We start from the raw sequence: 20214 nt of genomic DNA, 5'->3' as shown, positions 1-20214 counted from the left end.
CAATGCTGCTCTGGGAGGAAGAGGGGACAACGTGACTGACTCAATGCTGTTCTGGGAGGAAGAGGGGACAACGTGACTGACTCAATGCTGTTCTGGGAGGAAGAGGGGACAACGTGACTGACTCAATGCTGCTCTGGGAGGAAGAGGGGACAACGTGACTGACTCAATGCTGCTCTGGGAGGAAGAGGGGACAACGTGACTGACTCAACGCTGTTCTGGGAGGAAGAGGGGACAACGTGACTGACTCAATGCTGTTCTGGGAGGAAGAGGGGACAACGTGACTGACTCAATGCTGTTCTGGGAGGAAGAGGGGACAACGTGACTGACTCAATGCTGTTCTGGGAGGAAGAGGGGACAACGTGACTGACTCAATGCTGTTCTGGGAGGAAGAGGGGACAACGTGACTGACTCAATGCTGTTCTGGGAGGAAGAGGGGACAACGTGACTGACTCAATGCTGTTCTGGGAGGAAGAGGGGACAACGTGACTGACTCAATGCTGCTCTGGGAGGAAGAGGGGACAACGTGACTGACTCAATGCTGTTCTGGGAGGAAGAGGGGACAACGTGACTGACTCAATGCTGCTCTGGGAGGAAGAGGGGACAACGTGACTGACTCAATGCTGCTCTGGGAGGAAGAGGGGGCAACGTGACTGACTCAATGCTGCTCTGGGAGGAAGAGGGGACAACGTGACTGACTCAATGCTGTTCTGGGAGGAAGAGGGGACAACGTGACTGACTCAATGCTGTTCTGGGAGGAAGAGGGGACAACGTGACTGACTCAATGCTGTTCTGGGAGGAAGAGGGGACAACGTGACTGACTCAATGCTGTTCTGGGAGGAAGAGGGGACAACGTGACTGACTCAATGCTGTTCTGGGAGGAAGAGGGGACAACGTGACTGACTCAATGCTGCTCTGGGAGGAAGAGGGGACAACGTGACTGACTCAATGCTGTTCTGGGAGGAAGAGGGGACAACGTGACTGACTCAATGCTGCTCTGGGAGGAAGAGGAGACAACGTGACTGACTCAACGCTGCTCTGGGAGGAAGAGGGGACAACGTGACTGACTCAATGCTGCTCTGGGAGGAAGAGGGGACAACGTGACTGACTCAATGCTGCTCTGGGAGGAAGAGCAGGGACAATGTGACTGACTCAATGCTGCTCTGGGAGGAAGAGGGGACAATGTGACTGACTCAATGCTGCTCTGGGAGGAAGAGGGGACAACGTGACTGACTCAATGCTGTTCTGGGAGGAAGAGGGGACAACGTGACTGACTCAATGCTGTTCTGGGAGGAAGAGGGGACAACCTGACTGACTCAATGCTGCTCTGGGAGGAAGAGGGGACAACGTGACTGACTCAATGCTGCTCTGGGAGGAAGAGGGGACAACGTGACTGACTCAATGCTGTTCTGGGAGGAAGAGGGGACAACGTGACTGACTCAATGCTGCTCTGGGAGGAAGAGGAGACAACGTGACTGACTCAACGCTGCTCTGGGAGGAAGAGGGGACAACGTGACTGACTCAATGCTGCTCTGGGAGGAAGAGGGGACAACGTGCCTGACTCAATGCTGTTCTGGGAGGAAGAGGGGACAACGTGACTGACTCAATGCTGTTCTGGGAGGAAGAGGGGACAACGTGACTGACTCAATGCTGTTCTGGGAGGAAGAGGGGACAACGTGACTGACTCAATGCTGTTCTGGGAGGAAGAGGGGACAACGTGACTGACTCAATGCTGCTCTGGGAGGAAGAGGGGACAACGTGACTGACTCAATGCTGTTCTGGGAGGAAGAGGGGACAACGTGACTGACTCAATGCTGTTCTGGGAGGAAGAGGGGACAACGTGACTGACTCAATGCTGTTCTGGGAGGAAGAGGGGGCAACGTGACTGACTCAATGCTGTTCTGGGAGGAAGAGGGGGCAACGTGACTGACTCAATGCTGTTCTGGGAGGAAGAGGGGACAATGTGACTGACTCAATGCTGTTCTGGGAGGAAGAGGGGGCAAGTGTGTGTGTGTGTGTGTGTGTGTGTGTGTGTGCGTGTGTGTGCGTGTGTAAGCGACCTACCCGTATTTGGAGTGAGGGCACTTGATGTGTTCACATTCCTTAAGGTGTCCCTCCAGGTTCATGGTGAGGAGAGGAGGGCAGGAGGGGTTGTTGGGACAGCGCACTGGACGGTAGTCACAGCTCACCTCGTGCTCCCTGCAGGTCAGAGGTCAACATCAGGTCACAGCTCTGGGGATCGTTTCCCTCCGACGTCTAACCGGCAAAGGGGATCGTTACCCTCCGACGTCTAACCGGCAAAGGGGATCGTTTCCCTCCGACGTCTAACCGGCAAAGGGGATCGTTTCCCTCCGACGTCTAACCAGCAAAGGGGATCGTTTCCCTCCAACGTCTAACCAGCAAAGGGGATCGTTTCCCTCCGACGTCTAACCAGCAAAGGGGATCGTTTCCCTCCGACGTCTAACCAGCAAAGGGGATCGTTTCCCTCCGACGTCTAACCAGCAAAGGGGATCGTTTCCCTGAAACGTCTAACCAGCAAAGGGGATCGTTTCCCTCCGACGTCTAACCAGCAAAGGGGATCGTTTCCCTCCAACGTCTAACCAGCAAAGGGATCGTTTCCTCCAACGCCTAACCAGCAAAGGGGATCGTTTCCTCCGACGTCTAACCAGCAAAGGGGATCGTTTCCCTCCAACGTCCCCAACCACCAAAGGGGATCGTTTCCCTGAAACGTCTAACCACCAAAGGGGATCGTTTCCCTCCAACGTCTAACCAGCAAAGGGGATCGTTTCCCTCAAACGTCTAACCAGCAAAGGGGATCGTTTCCCTCCAACGTCTAACCAGCAAAGGGGATCGTTTCCCTCCAACGTCTAACCAGCAAAGGGGATCGTTTCCCTCCAACGTCTAACCACCAAAGGGGATCGTTTCCCTCCAACGTCTAACCAGCAAAGGGGATCGTTTCCCTCCGACGTCTAACCAGCAAAGGGGATCGTTTCCCTCCAACGTCTAACCAGCAAAGGGGATCGTTTCCCTCCAACGTCTAACCAGCAAAGGGGATCGTTTCCCTCCAACGTCTAACCACCAAAGGGGATCGTTTCCCTGAAACGTCTAACCAGCAAAGGGGATCGTTTCCCTGAAACGTCTAACCAGCAAAGGGGATCGTTTCCCTCCAACGTCTAACCAGCAAAGGGGATCGTTTCCCTCCAACGTCTAACCACCAAAGGGGATCGTTTCCCTCCAACGTCTAACCAGCAAAGGGGATCGTTTCCCTCCAACGTCTAACCAGCAAAGGGGATCGTTTCCCTCCAACGTCTAACCAGCAAAGGGGATCGTTTCCCGTCTGAAACGCCTAACCACCAAAGGGGATCGTTTCCCTCCAACGCCTAACCACCAAAGGGGGATCGTTTCCCTTTCCGACGTCTAACCGGCAAAGGGGATCGCCTCAACGTCTCCAACCAACCAGCAAAGGGGATCGTTTCCCTCCAACGCCTAACCAGCAAAGGGGATCGTTTCCCTCCAACGTCTAACCAGCAAAGGGAATCGCTTCCTGAAACGCCTAACCACCAAAGGGGATCGCTTCCCTCCGAACGCCTAACCAGCAAAGGGGATCGTTTCCTCCGACGTCTAACCACCAAAGGGGATCGTTTCCCTCAACGCCTAACCAGCAAAGGGGATCGTTTCCTCCAACGCCTAACCAGCAAGGGGATCGTTTCCTCCAACGCCTAACCACCAAAGGGATCGTTTCCCTCCAACGTCTAACCAGCAAAGGGGATCGTTTCCCTCCAACGCCTAACCACCAAAGGGGATCGTTTCCCTCCAACGCCTAACCACCAAAGGGATCGTTTCCCTGAAACGCCTAACCAGCAAAGGGGATCGTTTCCTCCAACGCCTAACCAGCAAAGGGGATCGTTTCCTCCAACGCCTAACCAGCAAAGGGGATCGTTTCCCTCCAACGTCTAACCAGCAAAGGGGATCGCTTTCCTCCAACGCCTAACCAGCAAAGGGGATCGTTTCCTCCAACGTCCTAACCACCAAAGGGGATCGTTTCCCTCCAACGCCTAACCACCAAAGGGGATCAAAGCTTCCCTCCAACGCCTAACCACCAAAGGGGATCGCTTCCCTGAAACGCCTAACCAACAAACAAAGGGGATCGTTTCCTCCGACGTCTAACCAGCAAAGGAGATCAAAGCGTCTAACCAGCAAAGGAGATCGTTTCCCTCGCCTAACCACCAAAGGGATCGTTTCCTCCGAAACCACCAAAGGGGATCGTTTCCTCTGACGCCTAACCAGCAAAGGGGATCGTTTCCCTGAAACGTCTAACCAGCAAAGGGGATCGTTTCCCTCCAACGTCTAACCAGCAAAGGGATCGTTTCCCTCCAACGTCTAACCACCAAAGGGGATCGATTCCCTCAACGTGAAACGCCTAACCAGCAAAGAGGATCGTCCCTGAAACGCCTAACCAGCAAAGGGGATCGTTTCCCTCCGACGCCTAACCACCAAAGGGGATCGTTTCCTCCAACGCCTAACCAGCAAAGGGGATCGTTCCTCCAACGCCTAACCACAAAGGGGATCGTTTCCCTCCAACGCCTAACCAGCAAAGGGATCGTTTCCCTCCAACGCCTAACCAGCAAAGGGGATCGTTTCCCTCCGACGTCTAACCAACGCCTAACCAGCAAAGAGGATCGTTTCCTCCAACGGATCGCTTTCCCTCCAACGCCTAACCACCAAAGGGGATCGCTTCCTCCAACGCCTAACCAGCAAAGGGGATCGTTTCCCTCCAACGCCTAACCACAAAGGGGATCGTTTCCTCCAACGCCTAACCACCAAAGGGGATCGTTTCCTCCCCTAACCAGCAAAGGGGATCGTTTCCTCCGACGTCTAACCAGCAAAGGGGATCGTTTCCTCCGACGTCTAACCAGCAAAGGGGATCGTTTCCCTCCAGCGTCTAACCGCAAAGGGGATCGTTTCCCTGGAAACGCCTAACCACCAAAGGATCGCTTTCCTCCGACGTCTAACCAGCAAAGGGATCAAAGCTTCCTCCAACGCTAACCAGCAAAGGGAATCGTTTCCCTGAAACGTCTAACCACCAAAGGGGATCGTTTCCCTCCGAAACGTCTAACCACCAAAGGGGATCGTTTCCCTGAAACGTCTAACCAACAAACAAAGGGGATCAAGTTTCCCTCGAACGTCTAACCAGCAAAGGGGATCGTTTCCCTCCAACGTCTAACCACAAAGGAGATCGTTTCCCCAGAAACGCCTAACCACCAAAGGGGATCGTTTCCCTCCGACGTCTAACCAGCAAGGGGATCGTTTCCCTCCAACGTCTAACCACCAAAGGGGATCGTTTCCAGCGTCTAACCACCAAAGGAGATCGTCCTCCACCTAACCAGCAAAGGGGATCGTTTCCCCCGACGTTTCCCTAACCAGCAAAGGGGATCGCTTTCCTCCAACGCCTAACCAGCAAAGGGGATCGTTTCCCTCCCAAACGTCTAACCAACCACAAAGGGGATCGTTTCCCTCCGACGCCTAACCAGCAAAGGGGATCGTTTCCCTCCGACGTCTAACCAGCAAGGGGATCGTTTCCCTGGGGCGTGGCAAAGGGATCGTTCCCTCCAAAGGAACCACCAAAGGGATCGTTTCCCTCCCTCCTTACTTGCGTGTGGTGAGCTTGAAGTTGGATCCAGGTCCTCCTTATCTTAGGGGTCCCTTCACCTGAAACAGTGCCTCCTCCGGCCCTTAGGGAAGCCCCTCCTCCGTTTGGGGCATCGCTTGATGGTAAAAGGACAGCCCATTGGATCTAACCTCCGGCCCGTATCCCATCCTCCAGTGGATAAACCTCCTCTCTCCTATCTGTTCTGCTACGGCTATGTTGTTCACCACCACCGTCAACTTAGCCGTGTCCACCGGACACTTATCTAGAGGAGGGGAGGAGGAGGGGTGGAGGAGGGAGGGAGGGAGAGGGAGGAGGAGGTGGGTGGAGGAGGGGGAGAGGGAGGAGGAGGGGTGGAGGGGAGGAGGAGGGGAGGAGGAGGAGGAGGGGAGAGAACAGGGAGGAGGAGGGGAGAGGGGAGAGAACAGGGAGGAGGAGGGGAGAGAGGGAGAGAACAGGGAGGAGGAGGGGAGAGAGGGAGAGAACAGGGAGGAGGAGGAGGAGGAGAGAGGGGAGGAGGAGACAGGGGAGGAACAGGAGGGGAGGGGAGAGGGAGAGAACAGGGAGGAGGAGGGGAGAGAGGGAGAGAACAGGGAGGAGGAGGGGAGAGAGGGAGAGAACAGGGAGGGAGGGGAGAGAGGGGAGGAGGGAGAGAACAGGGAGGAGGAGGGGAGAGAGGGAGAGAACAGGGAGGAGGAGGGGAGAGAGGGAGAGAACAGGGAGGAGGAGGGGAGAGAGGGAGAGAACAGGGAGGAGGAGGGGAGAGAGGGGGAGAACAGGGAGGAGGAGGGGAGAATGAGAGAACAGGAGAAAGATGGGGATGGAGGAGGGCAGAGAGGGAGAATGAGAGAACAGGGAGGAGGAGGAGGGGAGAATGAGAGAACAGGGAGAAAGAGAGGAGGAGTGGAGGAGGGCAGAGAGAGGGAGAGCGAGAGATAAACAAATGTAACAACAATTATATATATAATTATGTGATGCTGGAAAGGTGTAACTATTTAACAGTGTAGGAAGGTAAAGTCCCCTACCGGAGGTCAAGGCACATCGCCTGCAGAAGGTGTGCTGGAGGGAGAGACAGATAAGAGACAGTGGTCAATGAAGGAGGTTGTGAGGGAGGAGAGGAGGGGTGAGGAGGAGGGAGGGGTGAGGAGAGGAGAGGAGGGGTGAGGAGAGGAGAGGGGGTGAGGGGAGGGGTGAGGGAGGACAAGGGAGAGGGCGAGGAAGTGACTAGCGGCTGGTTTCTCTCACCCCACAGGTGGTGATGACAGGGTCTTTGAAGGAGGGGTGAGGAGAGGAGGGGTGAGGAGGACAAGGGAGAGGGTGAGGAAGTGAGAGGCTCGCGGCTGGTTTCTCTCACCCCACAGGTGGTGATGACAGGGTCTTTGAAGGAGGGGTGAGGAGAGGAGGGGTGAGGAGGATAAGGAGAGGGTGAGGAAGTGAGAGGCTCAAGGGCTGGTTTCTCTCACCCCACAGGTGGTGATGACAGGGTCTTTGAAGACACTGCAGCAGAGCTGACAACACAGCTTCACCGACGGCTGCTCTGCAAACACCAGGGGCTCCTACACACACATCGTTAGCATAGTTAGCATTCAGGTATCACTAGCACAGTTAGCATTCAGGTATCACTAGCACAGTTAGCATTCAGGTATCACTAGCATTCAGGCATCACTAGCACAGTTAGCATTCAGGTATCACTAGCACAGTTAGCATTCAGGTATCACTAGCACAGTTAGCATTCAGGTATCACTAGCATTCAGGTATCACTAGCACAGTTAGCATTCAGGCATCACTAGCACTGTCGAAACGTTGGTATTACATTTTGCATCTGAGCTCCAAGAGTGTGCGGCTTTCTTTATTTTCAAATCACTAGCACAGTTAGCATTCAGGTATCACTAGCATTCAGGTATCACTAGCACAGTTAGCATTCAAGCATCACTAGCATTCAGGTATCACTAGCACAGTTAGCATTCAGGTATCACTAGCATTCAGGTATCACTAGTACAGTTCAAGGTATCACTAGCACAGTTAGCATTCAGGTATCACTAGCATTCAGGTATCACTAGCACAGTTAGCATTCAGGTATCACTAGCATTCAGGTATCACTAGCATTCAGGTATCACTAGCACAGTTAGCATTCAAGTATCACTAGCATTCAGGTATCACTAGCACAGTTAGCATTCAGGTATCACTAGCACAGTTAGCATTCAGGTATCACTAGCATTCAGGTATCACTAGCACAGTTAGCATTCAGGTATCACTAGCACAGTTAGCATTCAGGTATCACTAGCACAGTTAGCATTCAGGTATCACTAGCATTCAGGTATCACTAGCACAGTTAGCATTCAGGTATCACTCAGCATTGATAGCAGGCATCAGTCAGCACAGTTAGCATTCAGGTATCACTAGCACAGTTAGCATTCAGGTATAGCACAGGGGCATAGGTCACTAGCACAGTTAGATAGCACCGGGGTATCACAGCACAGTTAGCATTCAGGTATCAGTCAGCATCGATAGCACCGGGGTATAGTCAGCATCGATAGCACCGGGGTATCAGCAGCATCGATAGCACCGGGGTATCAGCAGCATCGATAGCACCGGGGTATCAGCAGCATCGATAGCACCGGGGTATCAGCAGCATCGATAGCACCGGGGTACCATTGAAGTATAATTAGCATTGAGTTAACATTGGCATCGATAGCGTTAGCGTATTTAATGTTGAAGGATTGTTAGCATCGAGTTAAAATTGGCATCGATAGCGTTAGCGTATTTAATGTTGAAGTATAATTAGCATTGAGTTAACATTGGCATCGATAGCGTTAGCGTATTTAATGTTGAAGGATTGTTAGCACCTTTAGCATCATTAGTGTAGCCGTACCGTGTCGTCGTCGTCCTCGTGAAGAGAGAAGGTCGAGCGGAGAGACATGTTGGACTCAGAGAGAAGGGAACGACCGAGATGGCAGAGTCAGAACGCCTCGGGGTGCTGATGGGGAGCTGGGGTGGGGGACAGAGACAGAGAGAGACATGTTGGACTACACACAGGGTACTAGTACTGAGTAATGATAACTAGGTTATACACACAGGGTACCAGTACTGAGTCACGATAACTAGGTTATATAGACAGGGTACCAGTACTGAGTAATGATAACTAGGTTATATAGACAGGGTACCAGTAGTGAGTAATGATAACTAGGTTATATAGACAGGGTACCAGTACTGAGTAATGATAACTAGGTTATATAGACAGGGTACCAGTACTGAGTCACGATAACTAGGTTATATAGACAGGGTACCAGTACTGAGTAATGATAACTAGGTTATATACACAGGGTACCAGTACTGAGTAATGATAACTAGGTTATATAGACAGGGTACCAGTACTGAGTCACGATAACTAGGTTATATAGACAGGGTACCAGTACTGAGTAATGATAGCTAGGTTATACACAGGGTACCAGTACTGAGTAATGATAACTAGGTTATATAGACAGGGTACCAGTACTGAGTAATGATAACTAGGTTATATAGACAGGGTACCAGTACTGAGTAATGATAACTAGGTTATATAGACAGGTACCAGTACTGAGTCACCTAGGTTATATAGACTACCAGTACTGAGTCACGATAACTAGGTTATATAGACAGGGTACCAGTACTGAGTAATGATAACTAGGTTATATACACAGGGTACCAGTACTGAGTAATGATAACTAGGTTATATAGACAGGGTACCAGTACTGAGTCACGATAACTAGGTTATATAGACAGGGTACCAGTACTGAGTAATGATAGCTAGGTTATACACACAGGGTACCAGTACTGAGTCACGATAACTAGGTTATATAGACAGGGTACCAGTACTGAGTCACGATAACTAGGTTATATAGACAGGGTACCAGTACTGAGTAATGATAGCTAGGTTATACACACAGGGTACCAGTACTGAGTAATGATAACTAGGTTATATAGACAGGGTAGTACTGAGTAATGATAACTAGGTTATATAGACAGGGTACCAGTACTGAGTAATGATAACTAGGTTATATAGACAGGGTACCAGTACTGAGTAATGATAACTAGGTTATACACACAGGGTACCAGTACTGAGTCACGATAACTAGGTTATATAGACAGGGTACCAGTACTGAGTAACGATAACTAGGTTATATAGACAGGGTACCAGTACTGAGTAATGATAACTAGGTTATACACACAGGGTACCAGTAGTGAGTAATGATAACTAGGTTATATAGACAGGGTACCAGTACTGAGTAATGATAACTAGGTTATACACACAGGGTACCAGTACCAGTACTGAGTACCAGTACTGATAATGATAACTAGGTTATATACAGGGTACCAGTACTGAGATAACTAGGTTATATAGACAGGGTACCAGATAAATGATAACTAGGTTATATAGACAGGGTACCAGTACTGAGTAATGATAACTAGGTTATACACACAGGGTACCAGTACTGAGTCAATAACTAGATAACTAGGTTATATACACAGGGTTATATAGACCAGTACTGAGTAATGATAACTAGGTTATACACACAGGGTACCAGTACTGAGTAATGATAGCTAGGTTATATACACAGGGTACCAGTACTGAGTAATGATAACTAGGTTATACACACAGGGTACCAGTACTGAGTAATGATAACTAGGTTATATACACAGGGTACCAGTACTGAGTAATGATAACTAGGTTATACACACAGGGTACCAGTACTGAGTCACGATAACTAGGTTATATAGACAGGGTACCAGTACTGAGTAATGATAACTAGGCCGTCTCATCCTGGTCTGATGAGTGTGGGTCATCCGGGATGACGGTGCTGATGAGTGTGGGTCTAGGGGTTTCTGGGATGACGGTGCTGATGAGTGTGGGTCTAGGGTTTCTGGGATGACGGTGCTGATGAGTGTGGGTCTAGGGTTTCTGGGATGACGGTGCTGATGAGTGTGGGTCTAGGGTTTCTGGGATGACGGTGCTGATGAGTGTGGGTCTAGGGGTTTCTGGGATAACGGTGCTGATGAGTGTGCGTCTAGGGGTTTCTGGGATGACGGTGCTGATGAGTGTGGGTCTAGGGGTTTCTGGGATGACGGTGCTGATGAGTGTGGGTCTAGGGGTTTCTGGGATGACGGTGCTGATGAGTGTGGGTCTAGGGTTTCTGGGATGACAGTGCTGATGCGAGTCAAAGCCTTTCATGGCTACAGATGTAAGTGCTAACAGGTCGATAGTCATTCAGACAGGTAACCATGGCATTTTTGGGCACAGGGACCATGATGGTCTGAAACATGTCGGTAGAACAGACGGAGTCGGGGTGAAGACCCTAACCAGCTGGCCAGTGCTCCGAACACGTGTCCTGGTAAATCGGTCTGTTCCTGCGGCCTTGTGAACATTAAAACCTATTTAAAGATCTACAGAGAGGTTGGTTCACACAGTCGTCTGGAACAGTCGGTGCGCCGTGCATGGTTCAGTGTTGCTTGTGAAGGTTAAACCTATTTAAAGATCTACAGAGAGGTTGGTTCACACAGTCGTCTGGAACAGTCGGTGCGCTCGTGCATGGTTCAGTGTTGCTTGCGAAGGTTAAACCTATTTAAAGATCTTACTCACATGAGCTACAGAGAGGTTGGTTCACACAGTCGTCTGGAACAGTCGGTGCGCTCGTGCATGGTTCAGTGTTGCTTGTGAAGGTTAAACCTATTTAAAGATCTACAGAGAGGTTGGTTCACACAGTCGTCTGGAACAGTCGGTGCGCTCGTGCATGGTTCAGTGTTGCTTGTGAAGGTTAAACCTATTTAAAGATCTACAGAGAGGTTGGTTCACACAGTCGTCTGGAACAGTCGGTGCGCTCGTGCATGGTTCAGTGTTGCTTGTGAAGCTTAAACCTATTTAAAGATCTTACTCACATGAGCTACAGAGAGGTTGGTTCACACAGTCGTCTGGAACAGTCGGTGCGCTCGTGCATGGTTCAGTGTTGCTTGTGAAGCTTAAACCTATTTAAAGATCTTACTCACATGAGCTACAGAGAGGTTGGTTCACACAGTCGTCTGGAACAGTCGGTGCGCTCGTGCATGGTTCAGTGTTGCTTGTGAAGGTTAAACCTATTTAAAGATCTACAGAGAGGTTGGTTCACACAGTCGTCTGGAACAGTCGGTGCGCTCGTGCATGGTTCAGTGTTGCTTGCCTCAAGAGTGAGCATAGACGGTATTTAGCTCATCTGGTGGGCTCGCGTCACTGGGCAGCTCGCGGTTGGGTTACCCTTTGTAAATCCGTGATAGTTTGAAAGCCCCCCCCCTGCCACATCCGACGAGTGTCAGGACCCGGTGTCGTAGGATTCTACCTGAGAGTCCTCTTGCCTGTTTTTATATCTTTCGTCAGAAGTCGTAGCAGGATTTACTCATCCGTGTCCAGGTTAGTGTTCCCGCTCCTTGAAAGCGACAAGTCTTTCGGTTGGGATATTGTTCGTCACCGTGGGGACGAAGACGTCGTGGTCGACGCCCTTATTACCATCGGGTGATTTCCATGTGAACATATTCCAGAATGTTCCAAGCGAAAGCATTTTATTGAACTACGAACCAGTCAAATAAACTTGAAATAAATAGATTTTCTATACATTATATTTCTATAGAACACAAAGAGATCATGAGCTAAATCAGTGCGTGTGTGTGTGTGTGTACCATGCCATCCTCGTCGTCTCGTGGCGAGTATGTGAGGGTACTGGAGGAGGAGGGGGTACGGCGGTGCTGCTTGTAGGTACCGGAGGCTTCCGCTGAAACAGAGAGAGAGTCTGGGGTTACCGTCATCGTCATCTCATAGTTTAACTTAACCATTCAGTTACCATAGTGACCTTAAACTAAGGTGAACACAGAGTGGAGAGAGAGTCTGGGGTTACCGTTCGTCCTCTTATAGTTGAACTTAACCATATTTAGGAACCATTCAGTTACCATAGTGACCTTAAACTAACAGAGCGGAGAAAGAGAGTCTGGGGTTAATATGTAGTTAGCATATAGCTAGCTACCATATAGTTAGTTACCTTATACTCACTAGGAAGTTACCACAATAAATCGCTGACACCATAGAATCTAGATTATATATTTCTATGTCTGACACACCTAGGGCTTTGTCTGAGGTTAAATTGACACCATATAATCTAGATTATATATTTATATGTCTCTGACACACCTAGGGTTTAGTAAGTGAGGTTAAACTGACACCATATAATCTAGATTATATATTTCTGTCTCCGACACAGCTAGGGCTTTGACTGAGGTTAAACTGACACCATAGAATCTAGATGATATATTTCTACGTCTGACCTAGGGCTTAGTCAGTGAGGTTAAACTGAAACCATAGAATCTAGATGATATATTTCTACGTCTGACCTAGGGCTTAGTCAGTGAGGTTAAACTGACACCATAGAATCTAGATGATATATTTCACGTCTGACCTAGGGCTTAGTCAGTGATGTTAAACTGACACCATAGAATCTAGATGATATATTTCTACATCTGACCTAGGGCTTAGTCAGTGAGGTTAAACTGACACCATAGAATCTAGATTATATATTTCTACATCTGGCCTAGGGCTTTGTCAGTGAGGTTAAACTGACACCATAGAATCTAGATTATATATTTCTACGTCTGACCTAGGGCTTTGTCTGAGGTTAAACTGACACCATAGAATCTAGATTATCTATTTCTGGGTAGACCAGCTTTGTCAGTGAGGTTAAACTGACACCATAGAATCTAGATTATATATTTCTACATCTGACCTAGGGCTTTGTCTGAGGTTAAACTGACACCATAGAATCTAGATTATATATTTCTACGTCTGACCTAGGGCTTAGTCAGTGAGGTTAAACTGACACCATAGAATCTAGATTATATATTTCTACGTCTGACCAAGGGCTTTGTCTGAGGTTAAACTGACACCATAGAATCTAGATGATATATTTCTACGTCTGACCAAGGGCTTTGTCTGAGGTTAAACTGACACCATAGAATCTAGATTATATATTTCTACGTCTGACCTAGGGCTTTGTCAGTGAGGTTAAAATGACACCATAGAATCTAGATTATATATTTCTACATCTGACCTAGGGCTTTGTCAGTGAGGTTAAACTGACACCATAGAATCTAGATGATATATTTCTACGTCTGACCTAGGGGTTTGTCTGGCCCGCAGGTTAAACTGAAACTGGAAAGAATCTAGATGATATATTTTTAATCTGACCTAGGGCTTTGTCAGTGAGGTTAAACTGACACCATAGAATCTAGATTATATATTTCATCATCTGAGACAGACTGAAAACAGTGAGGTTAAACTGCGCCATCTGCTAGATTATTATTTCGACGTTGACCTAGGGCTTTGGTCTCTACCTTAAACTGACACCCTCATAATCTAAATGTCTGTTATCCAAACGGAGAAAAGTAGATACCAGGAGTGTAGAATTTTCAAAGAAAAATGGACCTACGGCTTTGTCTGAGGTTATTTAGAGATGATATATTTCTACATTGTGCTTTGGTGAGGTGTTTGACACCATAGAATCTAGATGATATATTTCTACATCTGAAGGAATATAATATTCGACGCCACTCTGACCTAGGGCTTTGTCTGAGACTCATCAGAGCGAAAATTTCTATATGACCTAGGCTTGCAAGGACAACTGAGAAGAGATAAGATTAACGAATTGCTGGCGGGTCTGAGGAAACAGAGTCAACTTTCATCCAGAGAATCAGTGAGAGCGATAAAAGCCAGCTACCTAATTTGTCTGAGGTTAAACTAGCATTAGCATCATAGAATCTAGGTGACTTATGTTAAACGATGCTGATAAGGGCTTTGTATGTTACCCGAGGATGTTGCAAGCTTTTGCCAATATTTTCCTGACGAGGAATACTATGAGGAGGGATTTTTAGCTCCAGGAACTATCGGCAGATTTAGACAGTCAATTGAAACAGAGAGTCAAGTCATTTATTGCATTTTCCGTGGCAATGACGAGGCACTGACATCACAGACGTGGCCCAACTGGCCATATTTATTCGAGGAGTTGATGAGGGGGGTTTGACTGTTACTGAAGAGTTTCTTGGGTTGGTGCCATGATGGACACCACAACAGCCGAGGACATTTTCCTCTGTCGTTGCTGCATTGGACAGAGTTGGGTGGAGAGGTCCCGGCTGTCAGCCTGGCTACAGACGGCGCGCCATCCATGGTCGGAAAGAAAGCAGGTGTCGGGACAAAGTTCAAAGACAAAGTACAAGCCTGGAATGGGTGGAGATGCTGCTGGTGCTCTGGAGGTGGACATTTCACTGTATTTTGCACCAGGAGGCATTGTGTTGCAAGTCGTCTGAAAATGGACCACGTCATGGAGGTGGTTGTTCGCACTGTAAATTTCATCCGGTCCAGAGGTCTGAACCATCGTCAGTTTGACAAACTTCTCAGCGGCAACATTACCCACAGCCTGCCATACCACACTGAAGTGAGATGGTTAAGCCGAGGCGCTGTGCTGAGGCATTTCTTTGATCTACGAGAGGAAATCGGACAGTTCATGGAGAAAAAGGAAAACCGGTGTTGGAATTACAATCTCAGGAATGGCTACGGGACCTTGCATTCTTGGTTGATATTACTGAACACTTGAACAATCTGAACAAAATGTTGCAAGGCCGCAAAAAAAGTTGTCACACAGTTTGACAACATACATGCATTTAAGTTGAAGCTGACTTTGTGGGAGATGCAACTGGCAAATGGCAACCCTGCTCATTTCCCTGTCTGAGAGATGTGTGTGACCAGACCTGATGCGGACATGAAACGGTACAAAGACAAAATTGCAGGACTACTGCAGTTTGAGAAAGGTTTTCAGGTATTTGGTGAACTTGAGACCAGACAGGTTACCAGTTTTTCGCTCACCTTTCACAGTTAAAGCTTCTGATCTGCCGGTCAGAAATTCAGCTAGAGATAATTGATTTGCAGTGTGATGCAGATTTGAAGGGCAAATTTGCCTCTGTTATTTATACCAGAGTATGGTATAATTTTAATGGTCAGAACCACTTGACATCTCCCTAGGCCATCTGAGGCCCAGAACCAAATGAGTTTGACACACCATCTAGATGATAACCATTTCTGAGTCTGACCTAGGGCTTTGTCTGAGGTTAAACTGACACCATAGAATCTAGATGATATATTTCTACGTCTGACCTAGGGCTTTGTCTGAGATTAGAACCACTTCCAGGATGTTGAGACATGATTCCTCATCAGAGTTTTTTCCTGACAGAGGTTCTCCTGAGGTGGACTCACCATCTTTTAGATCAGAACCACGGCTGAGAAGGTGGGGCCGAAGGAGGTTCCATGCTGGTGAACCAACAGGTTACCACCCCGCTGGGGGGTCTGGCTGAGGGAGGGGGTTGAGATGTCTGGATGGGTGGCGGGCTGCTGCTGGTGCTCTGGAGGTGCTGGAGTAGAGGACACTCACTGCTGCTCACAACCCACAGGTTACCACCATCTGAGATCAGCCTGGGGGTTACAGGAGATCAGAACCAACAGGTTACCACCACTGGACACAGTCCGGGGGAGGGGGTTACAGGAGGTCTGAGATCAGAGATCAGGGGTTAGCCCACAGAGTGGACATGGCCAGGATTACTCTTGATCACTTCTAATAAGACCAACAGGTCTGCAATCTAATGGGAACTGTTCCAACTCAACAAATGACAAACCCATTGACCATCTAATGTCAGAACCAACAGGTTACCATCTGGGATCAGAACCAACAGGTTACCATCTGAGATCAGAACCAACAGGTTACCATCTGAGATCAGAACCAACAGGTTACCACCATCTGAGATCAGAACCAACAGGTTACCACCATCTGAGATCAGAACCAACAGGTTACCACCATCTGAGATCAGAACCGACAGGTTACCACCATCTGAGATCAGAACCGACAGGTTACCACCATCTGAGATCAGAACCGACAGGTTACCACCATCTGAGATCAGAACCGACAGGTTACCACCATCTGAGATCAGAACCGACAGGTTACCACCATCTGAGATCAGAACCAACAGGTTACCATCTGAGATCAGAACCAACAGGTTACCACCATCTGAGATCAGAACCAACAGGTTACCACCATCTGAGATCAGAACCAACAGGTTACCACCATCTGAGATCAGAACCAACAGGTTACCACCATCTGAGATCAGAACCAACAGGTTACCACCATCTGAGATCAGAACCAACAGGTTACCACCATCTGAGATCAGAACCAACAGGTTACCACCATCTGAGATCAGAACCAACAGGTTACCATCTGAGATCAGAACCAACAGGTTACCACCATCTGAGATCAGAACCAACAGGTTACCACCATCTGAGATCAGAACCAACAGGTTACCACCATCTGAGATCAGAACCAACAGGTTACCACCATCTGAGATCAGAACCAACAGGTTACCATCTGAGATCAGAACCAACAGGTTACCATCTGAGATCAGAACCAACAGGTTACCATCTGAGATCAGAACCAACAGGTTACCATCTGAGATCAGAACCGACCGGTTACCATCTGAGATCAGAACCGACAGGTTACCATCTGAGATCAGAACCGACAGGTTACCATCTGAGATCAGAACCGACAGGTTACCATCTGAGATCAGAACCAACAGGTTACCATCTGAGATCAGAACCAACAGGTTACCACCATCTGAGATCAGAACCGACAGGTTACCACCATCTGAGATCAGAACCGACAGGTGACCATCTGAGATCAGAACCGACAGGTTACCACCTGAGATCAGAACCGACAGGTTACCATCTGAGATCAGAACCAACAGGTTACCATCTGAGATCAGAACCAACAGGTTACCATCTGAGATCAGAACCAACAGGTTACCATCTGAGATCAGAACCAACAGGTTACCATCTGAGATCAGAACCAACAGGTTACCATCTGAGATCAGAACCAACAGGTTCCCATCTGAGATCAGAACCAACAGGTTCCCATCTGAGATCAGAACCAACCGGTTCCCATCTGAGATCAGAACCAACCGGTTCCCATCTGAGATCAGAACCAACCGGTTCCCATCTGAGATCAGAACCAACCGGTTCCCATCTGAGATCAGAACCGACCGGTTCCCATCTGAGATCAGAACCGACCGGTTCCCATCTGAGATCAGAACCGACAGGTTCCCATCTGAGATCAGAACCGACAGGTTCCCATCTGAGATCAGAACCGACAGGTTACCATCTGAGATCAGAACCAACAGGTTCCCATCTGAGATCAGAACCAACAGGTTACCATCTGAGATCAGAACCGACAGGTTACCATCATCTGAGATCAGAACCAACAGGTTACCATCATCTGAGATCAGAACCAACAGGTTACCATCTGAGATCAGAACCAACAGGTTACCATCATCTGAGATCAGAACCAACAGGTTACCATCATCTGAGATCAGACCCAACAGGTTACCATCATCTGAGATCAGACCCGACAGGTTACCATCATCTGAGATCAGAACCAACAGGTTACCATCTGGGATCAGAACCAACAGGTTACCATCTGGGATCAGAACCAACAGGTTACCATCTGGGATCAGAACCAACAGGTTACCATCTGAGATCAGAACCGACAGGTTACCATCTGAGATCAGAACCGACAGGTTACCATCTGAGATCAGAACCAACAGGTTACCATCTGAGATCAGAACCAACAGGTTACCATCATCTGAGATCAGAACCAACAGGTTACCATCATCTGAGATCAGAACCAACAGGTTACCATCATCTGAGATCAGAACCAACAGGTTACCATCATCTGAGATCAGAACCAACAGGTTACCATCATCTGAGATCAGAACCAACAGGTTACCATCTGAGATCAGAACCAACAGGTTACCATCTGAGATCAGAACCAACAGGTTACCATCTGAGATCAGAACCAACAGGTTACCATCTGAGATCAGAACCAACAGGTTACCATCTGAGATCAGAACCAACAGGTTACCATCTGAGATCAGAACCAACAGGTTACCATCTGGGATCAGAACCAACAGGTTACCATCTGAGATCAGAACCAACAGGTTACCATCTGAGATCAGAACCAACAGGTTACCATCTGAGATCAGAACCAACAGGTTACCATCTGAGATCAGAACCAACAGGTTACCATCTGAGATCAGAACCAACAGGTTACCATCTGAGATCAGAACCAGAACCAACAGGTTACCATCTGAGATCAGAACCAACAGGTTACCATCTGAGATCAGAACCAACAGGTTACCATCTGAGATCAGAACCAACAGGTTACCATCTGAGATCAGAACCAACAGGTTACCATCTGGGATCAGAACCAACAGGTGACCATCTGAGATCAGAACCAACAGGTTACCATCTGAGATCAGAACCAACAGGTTACCATCTGAGATCAGAACCAACAGGTTACCATCTGAGATCAGAACCAACAGGTTACCATCTGAGATCAGAACCAACAGGTTACCATCTGAGATCAGAACCAACAGGTTACCATCTGAGATCAGAACCAACAGGTTACCATCTGAGATCAGAACCAACAGGTTACCATCTGGGATCAGAACCAACAGGTTACCATCTGAGATCAGAACCAACAGGTTACCATCTGGGATCAGAACCAACAGGTTACCATCTGGGATCAGAACCAACAGGTTACCATCTGGGATCAGAACCAACAGGTTACCATCTGAGATCAGAACCAACAGGTTACCACCATCTGAGATCAGAACCAACAGGTTACCATCTGAGATCAGAACCAACAGGTTACCACCATCTGAGATCAGAACCAACAGGTTACCATCTGAGATCAGAACCAACAGGTTACCACCAGCTACACAGGACATACATAGCAACGCCTTCCTGGCCAGTGTAAAAACAGACTTCTATCTGCACAAAACCCCTCAGTCCAAGCAGTCCTCAGAGACCAGAGCAGTGTTTCTCTCGACCATCTGCTCCTCTCTAAACTCATGATGTAAACAGAAAGGCATGCAGGCAGTCACCTCATATGGTCATAGCATACCGAATCAGCCAATAAAAACTGCCCGGGACCACTAATCGTAGGGAATACGTGAGGGGTCCCACCCCCCCTGTCAGAGAGAGAGGGAGAGAGGCAGAAAGAGAGAAGCAGAAAGAGAGAAGCAGAAAGAGAGAGAGAGACGCAGAGAGAGACGCAGAGAGAGACGCAGAGAGAGAGAGAGAGACGAGAGAGAGAGAGAGAGAGAGAGAAGCAGAGAGAGAGAGAGAGACGCAAAAAGAGAGAGAGAGACGCAAAAAGAGAGAGAGAGAGAGAAGAGAGAAGCAAAAAGAGAGAGAGACGAAGCAAAAGAGAGAGAGACGAAAGAGAAGAGAGAGAGAGGAGAGAGAAGCAGAAAGAGAGAGAGACGAAAGAGAGAAAGAGAGAGATGCAGAAAGAGAGAGAGAGAGAGAAGCAGAAAGAGAGAGAGAGAGATGCAGAAGAGAGAGAAGCAGAGAGAGAGAGAGAGAGAGCAGAGCAGAGAGAGAGAGAGAGAGAAGCAGAAAGAGAGAGAGAAAGAGAGAGAGA

The 20214-nt window shown here is 48.5% G+C and overlaps 1 long non-coding RNA gene and 1 pseudogene across 1 annotated transcript; one reads left to right on the top strand and one right to left on the bottom strand.

Moving 5' to 3' along the window:
• LOC127919127 (E3 ubiquitin-protein ligase TRAF7-like) overlaps nucleotides 1-12574 on the bottom strand; it is a 60286-nt pseudogene extending 47712 nt beyond the window's left edge.
• Nucleotides 12575-16368: 3794 nt separating this feature from the next.
• LOC127919124 (uncharacterized) lies at nucleotides 16369-17112 on the top strand. Its single transcript, XR_008101994.1, has 3 exons — nucleotides 16369-16441; nucleotides 16766-16945; nucleotides 17003-17112. It is a non-coding gene; the product is annotated as an uncharacterized LOC127919124 (long non-coding RNA).
• Nucleotides 17113-20214: the final 3102 nt, after the last annotated feature.

Source organism: Oncorhynchus keta, unplaced genomic scaffold (genome assembly GCF_023373465.1).
Source record: "Oncorhynchus keta strain PuntledgeMale-10-30-2019 unplaced genomic scaffold, Oket_V2 Un_contig_15838_pilon_pilon, whole genome shotgun sequence".
In the NCBI taxonomy this organism is placed as follows: Eukaryota; Metazoa; Chordata; class Actinopteri; order Salmoniformes; family Salmonidae; genus Oncorhynchus; species Oncorhynchus keta.
Note: the sequence above shows the minus strand (reverse complement) of the source record. Positions and strands in the feature narration are given on the sequence as shown.